The sequence below is a fragment of the Physella acuta genome, unplaced genomic scaffold (assembly GCF_028476545.2).
Source record: "Physella acuta isolate Inbredline_101_S28 unplaced genomic scaffold, ASM2847654v3 ptg000579l, whole genome shotgun sequence".
NCBI classification, from domain to species: domain Eukaryota; kingdom Metazoa; phylum Mollusca; class Gastropoda; family Physidae; genus Physella; species Physella acuta.
In genome coordinates this window covers 1,431,071-1,444,846 of record NW_026732098.1, presented here as the reverse complement: position 1 = coordinate 1,444,846, position 13,776 = coordinate 1,431,071, and the positions used below count along the sequence as shown (strand labels likewise).

Here is a 13,776-nt window from a genome sequence, read left to right as displayed (position 1 = left end):
ATAACTATATATATATATAACTATATATATAATTATATATATATATATATATATATATATATATATATATATATATATATATATATATATATACTTTTGTTTGCATACTTCGATGTTTTAAGTAAGTTTTTCGAAGTTAGCTAACAAAAATAAATGTTCACTAACTGAGAAAAAAAATAAAAGTTATCTTATTAAGGAAAGAAAGGAATGTACTCTAATTTCTAGAATATATCATTTTCTTCAGATTTCGATTATCTCCAGCAATCAACGCTGCCATGAGGGGGTGTTATTTTTGCTGTCCTGGTCTGGAGTGTCTTCAAATATTCCACCTTTCTAACATTTGCAATGTAAATTTTTTCTGACAACTTCATTCAAATATTCCACCTTTCTAACATTTGCAATGTAAATTTTTTTCTGACAACTTCATTCAAATAGTCCACCTTTCTAACATTTGTAATGTAAATTTTTTTCTGACAACTTATTCACATATTTTACCTTTATATTTAGTTAATGCAAACACATCCAATACAAAAACATAGTGGCTTTATGTATAACATACAGACAATGAGTGATAAAATGTAGTGGCTTTATTTATAAAATACAGACATACGGACGATATAATGTAGTGGCTTTATTTATAACATACAAACATATGGACGATATAATGTAGTGGCTTTATTTATAACATACAAACATATGGACGATTATACAGTTGTTTCCAGGATTTTTTAAAATTATTTTTTGACGAATAATTACTTTTACATAATAAGTTATGTTCTTATTAGTTCTCCACTAAAAATAGTTGCAATGGATGCATTATATGTATAAATACATACATACATACATACATACATACATACATACATACATACATACATACATACATACATACATACATACATACATACATACATACACACACAGACATGCATACATGCACACATACACACATGCATATATATATACGTTTTGTGGAGACAGATATATATATATATATATATATATATAGATAGATAGATAGATAGATAGATAGATAGATAGATAGATAGATAGATAGATAGATAGATAGATAGATAGATAGATAGATAGATAGATAGATAGATAGATAGATAGATAGATATAGATATAGACACATAATATAATTATTTAAGCAACACTTTCTTTTACATGTACGTTCAATGTACATTCAATGCCACTTTCGTAACAGTTTTGGTGTTCGCTCAAAACAATCTAAACATTCTATATTATGTCATTTGACCTCAAACATTCTATATTATGTCATTTGACCTCAAACATTCTATATTATGTCATTTGACCTCAAACATTCTATATTATGTCATTTGACCTCAAACATTCTATATTATGTCATTTGACCTCAAACATTCTATATTATGTCATTTGACCTCAAACATTCTATATTATGTCATTTGACCATAAACATGTTTACTTAGAAAGAATGCCATTGTTTCAGATCCAATTGGTTTTGCAGTGAAAAGGATGATACATGTCGCATTTTTTCTTGCTGTAACGACAGCCTTGTGTGCAGGTAAGCTTAGCTCTGTCACATTGTCTGGTGTGCAGGTTAGCTTAGCTCCGTCACCCTGTCTGGTGTGCAGGTTAGCTTAGCTCCGTCACATTGTCTGGTGTGCAGGTTAGCTTAGCTCCGTCACCCTGTCTGGTGTGCAGGTTAGCTTAGCTCCGTTACCCTGTCTGGTGTGCAGGTAAGCTTAGCTCCGTCAGCCTGTCTGGTGTGCAGGTTAGCTTAGCTCCGTCACCCTGTCTGGTGTGCAGGTTAGCTTAGCTCCGTTACCCTGTCTGGTGTGCAGGTAAGCTTAGCTCCGTCAATCACCCTGTCTGGTGTGCAGGTTAGCTTAGCTCCGTCACCCTGTCTGGTGTGCAGGTAAGCTTAGCTCCGTCAATCACCCTGTCTGGTGTGCAGGTTAGCTTAGCTCCGTTACCCTGTCTGGTGTGCAGGTAAGCTTAGCTCCGTCAATCACCCTGTCTGGTGTGCAGGTTAGCTTAGCTCCGTCACCCTGTCTGGTGTGCAGGTTAGCTTAGCTCCGTCAACCACCCTGTAAATTCTTTGTCATCAGTTTTTGTAACTCTCAAGTTTCAGTTTAACACTAATATTCCGGTTCAACAGTTTCGGAATATTATAATGTTAATCTATAAAATGTTATCGGAATATTATAATGTTCTATAAAATCTTATCGGAATATTGTAATGTTGATATATAAAATGTTATCGGAATATTATAATGTTCTATAAAATCTTATCGGAATATTGTAATGTTGATATATAAAATGTTATCGGAATATTATAATGTTCTATAAAATCTTATCGGAATATTGTAATGTTGATATATAAAATGTTATCGGAATATTGTAATGTTGATCTATAAAATCTTGATGTAAACTTACATCCTATAGCGTCAAACTTGTAACGTGATATTTGTTCACTGTAACGTGATCCCTGTACCCTGTAACGTGATCCCACCATAACCCATGTACTGTTGACCCCCACCATAACCCATGTACTGTTGACCCACACCATAACCCATGTACTGTTGACCCGCACCATAACCCATGTACTGTTGACCCCCACCATAACCCATGTACTGTTGACCCCCACCATAACCCATGTACTGTTGACCCCCACCATAACCCATGTACTGTTGACCCACACCATAACCCATGTACTGTTGACCCCCACCATAACCCATGTACTGTTGACCCCCACCATAACCCATGTACTGTTGACCCCCACCATAACCCATGTACTGTTGACCCCCACCATAACCCATGTACTGTTGACCCCCACCATAACCCATGTACTGTTGACCCCCACCATAACCCATGTACTGTTGACCCCCACCATAACCCATGTACTGTTTCCATCCCTAGAGGTCTGCTCAACATACAGAACAAAGAATACACCTACAGATGCCTGGATCCTCTACCTTCCAAAAATGGTTAACTTAGCTGGTTTTATTTGAAAATAAATTATGTTTATACTTTTCTATTGGTTTCTTTTGTTCATTCCACTTATTCATAAATTTGGGGTTAAAAGATTGTAGACGCCGCCTAATCCCTTTGAGATATCCACTGACGAGGTTCATGCAGAGAAAGACAGGGAAGACGATTTAGTAAGAGGTTAGGTGCTATCTGGGTAGATGGCTTAGCAGCAACTTTTGGGCATCTATAGATATATATAAAGCAATGTATGTGTGTCTGTCTGTGTGTGTTTGTCGGTTTGTCTTTTATGCATTACTACAACTTTCATCCGATTGCCAAGAAACTTTGGAGTCGTTGAGAATACTTCAGGGGAGGTACTTGCGAAAAAAAAATTAATTTAGCAGGGGCGGCGCCCCGGGATGATGCGATTTTTCTCTATATACTTTATATAAAAAATAAAAGTCGGACGCGGCTCGACAACGTTCATCCAAGTGCCATGAAACTTTAGGGAGTTGATCAAAATATTCTCGAAAAGGTTTCTGCGGAAAAATTAAAATTTTCTTATGGGCGTTACCCGGGAGGGTGCGAATTTCGTCAATACACGGTTTGGCGCCCAGAGTTCCAGAGCGGCTATCTTAGCACTTGATATCCGTTAATTAGGCGTCCTGTATTTCGGGTAAGGGGCACTACTATATTTAGCGGTAAAACTTCAACAGGCGCAGCGTGATGTAAAGCGCCTCAGGCTCCCCTGTGAGCACTATGGCGCCTACGTTCTTTTTTTTTTGCCCCCGGGTTATCCTAGGACTTTTTTCTAGCCCCTTGGCAACGCGAGGGTACGGGCACGCTAGTCATTCGGCTACGAAAATAACAATACATTTTAAATGATATATCACCATGTTTATTTATTTAATAGCCAAAAGTAAAATATTCTTATTTAAATAACCCAAGTTTATTGATTCTTGTTAATTGCCTAGTACTAGAACTCCCCATTCGAGGAGAGACACGCCTTGACCCTAACCCTAACCCTAGTACTACAACTCCCCATTCCAGCGTTGAACTCTCGAGAAGAGACACGCCTTGACCCTAACCCTAACCCTAGTACTACAACTCCCCATTCCAGCGTTCAACTCTCGATGAAAGACACTCATTGACATGCCCCTCCTCTCCTGCTACCTGCTGCAAATATTCATTCAAGCCATGAGTAACACATCCGTGAATATACATTGATTTAAATGAGTTTAACCAGAGTTTCTTCCAGGCATCTCTTCGGGGGGGGCGAAGCCCCCCCCCCCCCCCCCCGAAAAATTTTTACCGCCCCCCCGAACGAAATGAAATTTATATATTTTATATAGAAAATATATACTTTTAACAGTGTCCGCACCCCCCCCCCCGAAGAAAGTTTACCGCCCCCCCCCCCGAAGATTTCAAGCGCCCCCCCGGAGAAAAAAGTCTGGAAGAAACACTGAGTTTAACCCTTTTTAAATAAATTATCTTTACTTATGTTTTACTACAACATTTGCTATTCATAAATACAAGTCTCTAATTGAAGACTTTTTGAAGACTATTACTTTTAAGTAGACTAACATTTAAAAATATATTGAACTATCAGACTGTTGAGGAGATATTCAGAGATTTATGTCATAAATTGTGCTATTGAAATACACACCTTTTTGTTTGGTGTTTTTTCTGCAGTGACCTCAGTGGCGTAGCGGGGGGGGGGGGGGGGAGGACATATGTCCCCGGGCGCCGACCTTAGGAGGGCGCCAAATTGAAAGTTTGAGGGAGGTATAAATGAAAAGTTCGAGGGGGGGTGCAAATCGACAGTTTGAGGGGGGTGCAAATGAAAAGTTCGAGGGGTGGGGGTGCAAATCGAAAAGTTTGTCCCCTGGCGCCGGGTAGGGTCGCTACGCCTCTGAGTGACCTTGACATGTTATAGGCGATTATCCAGTTATGGCTAAATGGTATGTTTCAGTTTCCAGGGCATACATGCGGATGGTGTGGTAGGCACTATGTGAAGGTGTGTGTTAGGGTGTTTGTTAGGGTGTGTGTTAGGGTGTGTGTGATAGTATATTTTAGGGTGTGTGTTAGGGTATGTGTTAGGGTGTGTGTTAGTAAGTGTGTTAGGGTGTGTGTGATAGTATATTTTAGGGTGTGTGTTAGGATGTGTGTTAGGGTGTGTGTTAGGGTGTGTGTTAGGGTGTGTGTTAGGGTGTGTGTTAGGGTGTGTGTTAAGGTGTGTGTTAGGGTGTGTGTTAAGGTGTGTGTTAGGAAGTGTGTGAGGGTGTGTGTTAGGGTGTGTGTTAGGGTGTGTGTTAGGGTGTGTGTTAGGGTGTGTGTGAGGGGTGTGTTAGGAAGTGTGTTAGGGTGTGTGTTAGGGTGTGTGTTAGGGTGTGTGTTAGGGTGTGTGTTAGGGTGTGTGTTAGGGTGTGTGTTAGGAAGTGTGTGAGGGGTGTGTTAGGAAGTGTGTTAGGGTGTGTGTTAGGGTGTGTGTTAAGGTGTGTGTTAGGGTGTGTGTTAGGGTGTGTGTTAGGGTGTGTGTTAAGGTGTGTGTTAGGGTGTGTGTTAGGGTGTGTGTTAGGAAGTGTGTGAGGGGTGTGTTAGGAAGTGTGTTAGGGTGTGTGTTAGGGTGTGTGTTAAGGTGTGTGTTAGGGTGTGTGTTAGGGTGTGTGTTAGGGTGTGTGTTAAGGTGTGTGTTAGGGTGTGTGTTAGGGTGTGTGTTAGGAAGTGTGTGAGGGGTGTGTTAGGAAGTGTGTTAGGGTGTGTGTTAGGGTGTGTGTTAAGGTGTGTGTGAGGGTGTGTGTTAGGGTGTGTGTTAGGAAGTGTGTGAGGGGTGTGTTAGGAAGTGTGTTAGGGTGTGTGTTAGGGTGTGTGTTAGGGTGTGTGTTAGGGTGTGTGTTAGGGTGTGTGTTAGGGTGTGTGTTAGGAAGTGTGTGAGGGGTGTGTTAGGAAGTGTGTTAGGGTGTGTGTTAGGGTGTGTGTTAAGGTGTGTGTTAGGGTGTGTGTTAGGGTGTGTGTTAGGGTGTGTGTTAAGGTGTGTGTTAGGGTGTGTGTTAGGGTGTGTGTTAGGAAGTGTGTGAGGGGTGTGTTAGGAAGTGTGTTAGGGTGTGTGTTAGGGTGTGTGTTAAGGTGTGTGTGAGGGTGTGTGTTAGGGTGTGTGTTAGGAAGTGTGTGAGGGGTGTGTTAGGAAGTGTGTTAGGGTGTGTGTTAGGGTGTGTGTTAAGGTGTGTGTTAGGGTGTGTGTTAGGAAGTGTGTGAGGGTGTGTGTTAGGGTGTGTGTTAGGGTGTGTGTTAGTTTGTGTGTTAGGGTGTGTGTTATAGTATGTGTTAGGGGGTGTGTTCGGAAGTGTGTTAGGAAAAGTTTGTTAGGGTGTGTTTTAGAAAGTGTGTTAGGGTATGTGTTAGGGTGTGTGTTAGGGTATGTGTTAGGAAGTGTGTTAGGGTGTGTGTTAGGGTGTGTGTTAGTTTGTGTGTTAGGGTGTGTGTTATAGTATGTGTTAGGGGGTGTGTTCGGAAGTGTGTTAGGAAGTGTGTGTTAGGGTGTGTTTTAGAAAGTGTGTTAGGGTATGTGTTAGGGTGTGTGTTAGGGTATGTGTTAGGAAGTGTGTTAGGGTGTGTGTTAGGGTGTGTGTTAGTTTGTGTGTTAGGGTGTGTGTTATAGTATGTGTTAGGGGGTGTGTTCGGAAGTGTGTTAGGAAGTGTGTGTTAGGGTGTGTTTTAGAAAGTGTGTTAGGGTATGTGTTAGGGTGTGTGTTAGGGTATGTGTTAGGAAGTGTGTTAGGGTGTGTGTTAGGGTGTGTGTTAAGATATGTACTAGGAAGTGTGTTAGGAAGTGTGTGAGGATGTGTGTGATGGTGTGTGTTAGGGGTGTGTGTTAGGGTGTGTATTAAGGTGTGTGTTAGGAAGTGTGTTAATGATTTGAAGCGAGGGATCTCTTTATCAGATAACCTGTCGCCCCTGGGTTAGGGTTAGAGTTAGATCCCACCTGGTGCCCCTGGGCTAGGGTTAGATCCCACCTGGCGCCCCTGGGTTAGATCCCACCTGGTGCCCCTAGATTAGGGTTAGATCCCACCTGGTGCCCTGGGTTAGGGTTAGATCCCACCTGGTGCCCTGGGTTAGGGTTAGATCCCACCTGGCGCCCCTGGGTTAGGGTTAAATCCCACCTGGCGCTCCTGGGTCAGGGTTAGGGTTAGATCCCACCTGGCGCCCCTGGGTTATGGTTAGATCCCACCTGGCGCCCCTGGGTTAGGGTTAGATCCCACCTGGTGCCCCTAGATTAGGGTTAGATCCCACCTGGCGCCCCTGGGTTAGGGTTAAATCCCACCTGGCGCTCCTGGGTCAGGGTTAGGGTTAGATCCCACCTGGCGCCCCTGGGTTAGGGTTAGATCCCACCTGGCGCCCTGGGTTAGGGTTAGATCCCACCTGGCGCCCCTGGGTTAGGGTTAGATCCCACCTGGCGCCCCTGGGTTAAGGTTAGGGTTAGATCCCACCTGGCGCCCCTGGGTTAGGGTTAGATCCCACCTGGTGCCCCTGGGTTAGGGTTAGATCCAACCTGGCGCCCCTGGGTTAGGGTTAGATCCCACCTGGCGCCCCTGGGTTAGATCCCACCTGGTGCCCCTGGATTAGGGTTAGATCCCACCTGGTGCCCTGGGTTTGGATTAGATACCACCTGGTGCCTTGGGTTTGGATTAGATACCACCTGGTGCCTTGGGTTTGGATTAGATCCCACCTGGCGCCCCTGGGTTAGGGTTAGATCCCACCTGGTGCCACTGGGTTAGGGTTAGATCCCACCTGGCGCCCCTGGGTTAGGGTTAGATCCCACCTGGCGCCCCTGGGTTAGATCCCACCTGGTGCCCCTGGGTTAGGGTTAGATCCCACCTGGCGCCCCTGGGTTAGGGTTAGATCCCACCTGGCGCCCCTGGGTTAGGGTTAGATCCCACCTGGCGCACCTGGGTTAGGGTTAGATCCCACCTGGCGCCCCTGGGTTTGGATTAGATCTCACCTTGCGCCCTGGGTTAGGGTTAGGGTTAGATCCCACCTGGCGCCCCTGGGTTATGGTTAGGGTTAGATCCCACCTGGTGCCCCTGGGTTAGGGTTAGATCCCACCTGGCGCCCCTGGGTTATGGTTAGGGTTAGATCCCACCTGGTGCCACTGGGTTAGGGTTAGATCCCACCTGGTGCCCCTGGGTTATGGTTAGATCCCACCTGGCACCCCTGGGTTAGGGTTAGATCCCACCTGGTGCCCCTGGGTTAGGGTTAGGGTTAGATCCCACCTGGCGCCCCTGGGTTAGGGTTAGATCCCACCTGGCGCCCCTGGGTTAGGGTTAGATCCCACCTGGCACCCCTGGGTTAGGGTTAGATCCCACCTGGCGCCCCTGGGTTAGGGTTAGATCCCACCTGGCACCCCTCTAACCAAATAGATCCCACCTGGTGCCCCTGCCGTAGTTAGGGTGTGTTTTAGAAAGTGTGTTAGGGTATGTGTTAGGGTGTGTGTTAGGGTATGTGTTAGGAAGTGTGTTAGGGTGTGTGTTAGGGTGTGTGTTAGTTTGTGTGTTAGGGTGTGTGTTATAGTATGTGTTAGGGGGTGTGTTCGGAAGTGTGTTAGGAAGTGTGTGTTAGGGTGTGTTTTAGAAAGTGTGTTAGGGTATGTGTTAGGGTGTGTGTTAGGGTATGTGTTAGGAAGTGTGTTAGGGTGTGTGTTAGGGTGTGTGTTAGTTTGTGTGTTAGGGTGTGTGTTATAGTATGTGTTAGGGGGTGTGTTCGGAAGTGTGTTAGGAAGTGTGTGTTAGGGTGTGTTTTAGAAAGTGTGTTAGGGTATGTGTTAGGGTGTGTGTTAGGGTATGTGTTAGGAAGTGTGTTAGGGTGTGTGTTAGGGTGTGTGTTAAGATATGTACTAGGAAGTGTGTTAGGAAGTGTGTGAGGATGTGTGTGATGGTGTGTGTTAGGGGTGTGTGTTAGGGTGTGTATTAAGGTGTGTGTTAGGAAGTGTGTTAATGATTTGAAGCGAGGGATCTCTTTATCAGATAACCTGTCGCCCCTGGGTTAGGGTTAGAGTTAGATCCCACCTGGTGCCCCTGGGCTAGGGTTAGATCCCACCTGGCGCCCCTGGGTTAGATCCCACCTGGTGCCCCTAGATTAGGGTTAGATCCCACCTGGCGCCCCTGGGTTAGGGTTAGATCCCACCTGGTGCCCTGGGTTTGGATTAGATACCACCTGGTGCCCTGGGTTTGGATTAGATCCCACCTGTCGCCCCTGGGTTAGGGTTAGGGTTAGATCCCACCTGGTGCCCCTGGGTTAGGGTTAGATCCCACCTGGCGCCCCTGGGTTAGGGTTAGATCCCACCTGGCGCCCCTGGGTTATGGTTAGGGTTAGATCCCACCTGGTGCCACTGGGTTAGGGTTAGATCCCACCTGGCGCCCCTGGGTTAGGGTTAGATCCCACCTGGTGCCCCTAGATTAGGGTTAGATCCCACCTGGCGCCCCTGGGTTAGGGTTAGGGTTAGATCCCACCTGGCGCCCCTGTGTTATGGTTAGGGTTAGATCCCACCTGGCGCCACTGGGTTAGGGTTAGATCCCACCTGGCGCCCCTGGGTTATGGTTAGGGTTAGATCCCACCTGGCGCCCCTGGGTTAGGGTTAGATCCCACCTGGTGCCACTGGGTTAGGGTTAGATCCCACCTGGTGCCACTGGGTTAGGGTTAGATCCCACCTGGCGCCCCTGGGTTAGGGTTAGATCCCACCTGGTGCCACTGGGTTAGGGTTAGATCCCACCTGGTGCCACTGGGTTAGGGTTAGATCCCACCTGGTGCCACTGGGTTAGGGTTAGATCCCACCTGGCGCCCCTGGGTTAGGGTTAGATCCCACCTGGCACCCCTCTAACCAAATAGATCCCACCTGGTGCCCCTGCCGTAGTGTTATCTGTGGCTTCCGATAGTACAACTGACAATCAGACAGACATTCAAACATCCAATGAGATCCCGGACATAAAGCATAAAGACAGTATCGAGAAACCCTTGACTCTTGACCAGTTGAGCACTTCATAACCATGCCAGAGAGAGAGAGAGAGAGGGTTGGAGAGAGACAGTGAGGGAAAGAGAAAGTGAGGAAGAGTGACAGAAGGAGACACAGAAAGAGATAGAGACATTGTTCATGTGATAAATATAATTTTCTGACATTAATGTAAAATCATAAACTTTGGGGATATAATCAATGCGATTAGCTCTTACTTTCAATCCGATGATTTAGAATTTTAAACCTTAATATCGATTTGTAAACAAAAGTTCAATGGAGCAAATCAATATTTTACAAACATTATATTTTTTTTATTGGTAAGACTTGCTATTGTAACTATACATTACACTTACCATTTTTAACCTTAAGGGTTTAAAATGTGTACATTACACTTACATTGAATTTAGAATCTATTAGACTTACCCGTCATCCATTAAAAACATCACGTCAGTCACTTATCGTCACAAAAAACCAGACCCCACATTCAAAAAGACGTTTTTTATCTTTTAAAAACACTGATTTCAGATGAGTATAGTTCTGACCACACTATCCCTTCATATACTGACGTCACATGTGACCCACCTCACTCTACTTCACCTACAAAGTGTCTCGGACAACATGTTTTTATCATTTAAAAAAACGATTCCGGCCGAGCATTTCTCTGACCACACTATCCCTTCATATGTTTAGAACAAACAAACAGATGAACTCTACTTCATCTGCCCTGTATCCCGCAAAGTTCAGATAGGCAACTTTATCATTCACATCTAAAAAAATGAATTTTTTTTTAACATTGACGTGTCAAGAACCCGTGCCATCCGCATGAAAGCCTATTACACTAACATTTTAGCTATCTAGACTCGTGACGTCACTGATGCGTTTTTTTGTGCTATATAATAATACTTTGAGTCTCCTTATGCAACTTGATTTACGCACATATCTCTAGATCTAGATCTAAGTCTAGTAACTTTCAAATTAAATTTTATCTTAAATTAGCCTATTCCATAGCTCAACAAACAAAGATTTATATAAAATAATGAAGGTATGAAATAGTTTAGTATAGAAACTCATTATTATCTAGATCTAGATAGAATTATGTGAATTCTACGATTGGTTTGGTTAAGTCTATAATGTAACTCTAGAATCTAGTTCTAGATTTAGATCTAGAACCTAGATAGATAAATCACTTGAATTATTCTTGAATTAGATGATCCGTGAAGCTAAAAAGGAAATATTTATATCAAATATTTAAGGACTAAAAAAAATTAAATAAAAAAACTCAATAAATTATTCTGATTTTAAAATAATTAAAATAGATTATAGATCTATAAACAACTTTCTTGGCCACCTGATATTGAGATCTATAAATAACTTGCTTGGACCAGATTGTAGAGCTAGAGAAATTTATTGTAAAACTAAATGAAAAAGACAGTTGAAAATGTAGGGCCTATATAAGTGTTAGACCGTAATAAAAACAGCAAACGGGCGTATTGTTAAAGTTATAGCCTACAGAAAATTAGCTTTATAACGCGTAAAAGATCTGAATAAGCAACGAAATCTTGTATTGGATCCGCCATTTATTGTACTAAAAAGTAAACAAATCATGTGACGTCACTATTCACTCAAAGTAAAGTCGTTTTTCTAAACTTTTAAAATTTATGTGGTTAATCTACCAATTAATAAATCAATCAATTAATTAACTTCTTTAAATAAAATTGTGATTAACAGTCAGTCTGAAAACAAAAATTGTTCTCTACCTACATACTATTTTACAGCTCTACACATTGTGCAGTTTTTCTCCAGTAGCCAATCAGACAAACCAATAAATAAATATTCAATCATGTAAACAAACTTGAGTTTTAATTGTATGTAGATAGATAGATAGATTTAGTATTCTAGGCCGATCTGGTGCTATGGATTATTGAGTTTCTTCACTAAACTACACCCGGCCTTAAAATTTTTATATAAATCTTTTCTTTCTTTGAAATGGAATTGTTTAAATCATGATTTATTTAATTGAAAATATTTGTCGTAATTTCACTTGATGGCGAAGAGTGACATCGGAGAGTAAAGAAAAATAATACACAATATTTTCTTTCTAACCTATCAATCTAGCTGACCTAGATGACAATGTAATAGTAACCATCTAATGGGTTCGAAACACATACTTTCAGCGTCAGTTTTTTTTTTAAATTTTTCCTCATAGAAACTGCGCATTTGGATATCACAAAGCGCGCGAATGGTTCTAATTCATTGTTATTATTTTGAAGTTGGCTTTAATAATTTATGTGTTATGCATATGGGGAACGAGATCAGAAAATCTTTTAGAAAGATATCTTTGTTCTTAAAAGACATGGCAGGACATGGGGCAGGTGAAGTAGCGTTCGTCTGTTCCTGTGACCGAAGTCGGTGTTTTTAAAAAACAAAACATGTTCCTGTGGTGTGTCGTCTTTTTCGATGTGGGGTCTGGCTTTTTGTGACGATGTGTGACAGTAGGGAGGTGGATGGGAAAGATAAACAAAGTTACATCTTTGATGGATGACCTCCCTCCCAAACCCACAGATAACGGCTAGGCAAGTATTTTATAAAATTATAAAATTTTGAAGGTTTTCGACAAAGCGGAAATTAACAAAGAAACACTTCCGGATACCTGTAGTCAGAAACTAAAGTATAGAATCTAATACTTACCTATCCAAAGAAAGTTTATTGATATTAGTAGATGGCACGACCTTAAGAAAGTCTAGTGATATCATGAAGACCCTAAGAAAGTTTAGTGATATCATGTAAATAACACGACCCTAAGAAAGTTTAGTGATATCATGTAAATAAGACGACCCTAAGAAAGTTTAGTGATATCATGTAAATAAGACGACCCTAAGAAAGTTTAGTGATATCATGTAAATAAGACGACCCTAAAAAAGTTTAGTGATATCATGTAAATAACACGACCCTAAGAAAGTTTAGTGATATCATGTAAATAAGACGACCCTAAGAAAGTTTAGTGATATCATGTAAATAAGAGGAACCTAAGAAACTTTAGTGATAGCATGTAAATAAGACGACCCTAAGAAAGTTTAGTGATATCATGTAAATAAGACGACCCTAAGAAAGTTTAGTGATATCATGTAAATAAGACGACCCTAAAAAAGTTTAGTGATATCATGTATATAAGACGACCCTAAGAAAGTTTAGTGATATGTAAATAAGACGACCCTAAGAAAGTTTAGTGATATCATGTAAATAAGACGACCCTAAGAAAGTTTAGTGATATCATGTAAATAAGACGACCCTAAGAAAGTTTAGTGATATCATGTAAATAAGACGACCGTAAGAAAGTTTAGTGATATCATGTAAATAAGACGACCGTAAGAAAGTTGAAATGAACTCTACAGCTTTGTTGTCGATAGATCATGATATGGCTAAGGTTAAAGTTACCTTGTTGTGACATGGTCGATAGATCATGATATGGCTAAGGTTAAAGTTACCTTGTTGTGACATGGTCAATAGATCATATGGCTAAGGCTAAAGTTACCTTGTTGTGAAATGGTCAATAGATCATGATATGGCTAAGGTTAAAGTTACCTTGTTGTGACATGGTCGATAGATCATATGGCTAAGGTTAAAGTTACTTTGTCGTATGTACATGAATCACACCAGTTCAATGAGACAGCACATGAACGAAGCCAGTCCAATATCCTACCGTGTATCGGATTAAGATAATCCGAGAATTAATGATGTGTGATATCGACCTCTCTATATTGTATACTCTTTGTGTGTCAGCTTCAGTGGTGAGTAGACTGATGGGCGGACATTCTT

At 42.0% G+C, this 13,776-nt stretch overlaps 1 long non-coding RNA gene across 1 annotated transcript; it reads left to right on the top strand.

Moving 5' to 3' along the window:
* Nucleotides 1-242: 242 nt before the first annotated feature.
* Nucleotides 243-3,019, top strand: LOC131946976 (uncharacterized). Its single transcript, XR_009387812.1, has 3 exons — nt 243-347; nt 1,472-1,546; nt 2,904-3,019. It is a non-coding gene; the product is annotated as an uncharacterized LOC131946976 (long non-coding RNA).
* Nucleotides 3,020-13,776: the final 10,757 nt, after the last annotated feature.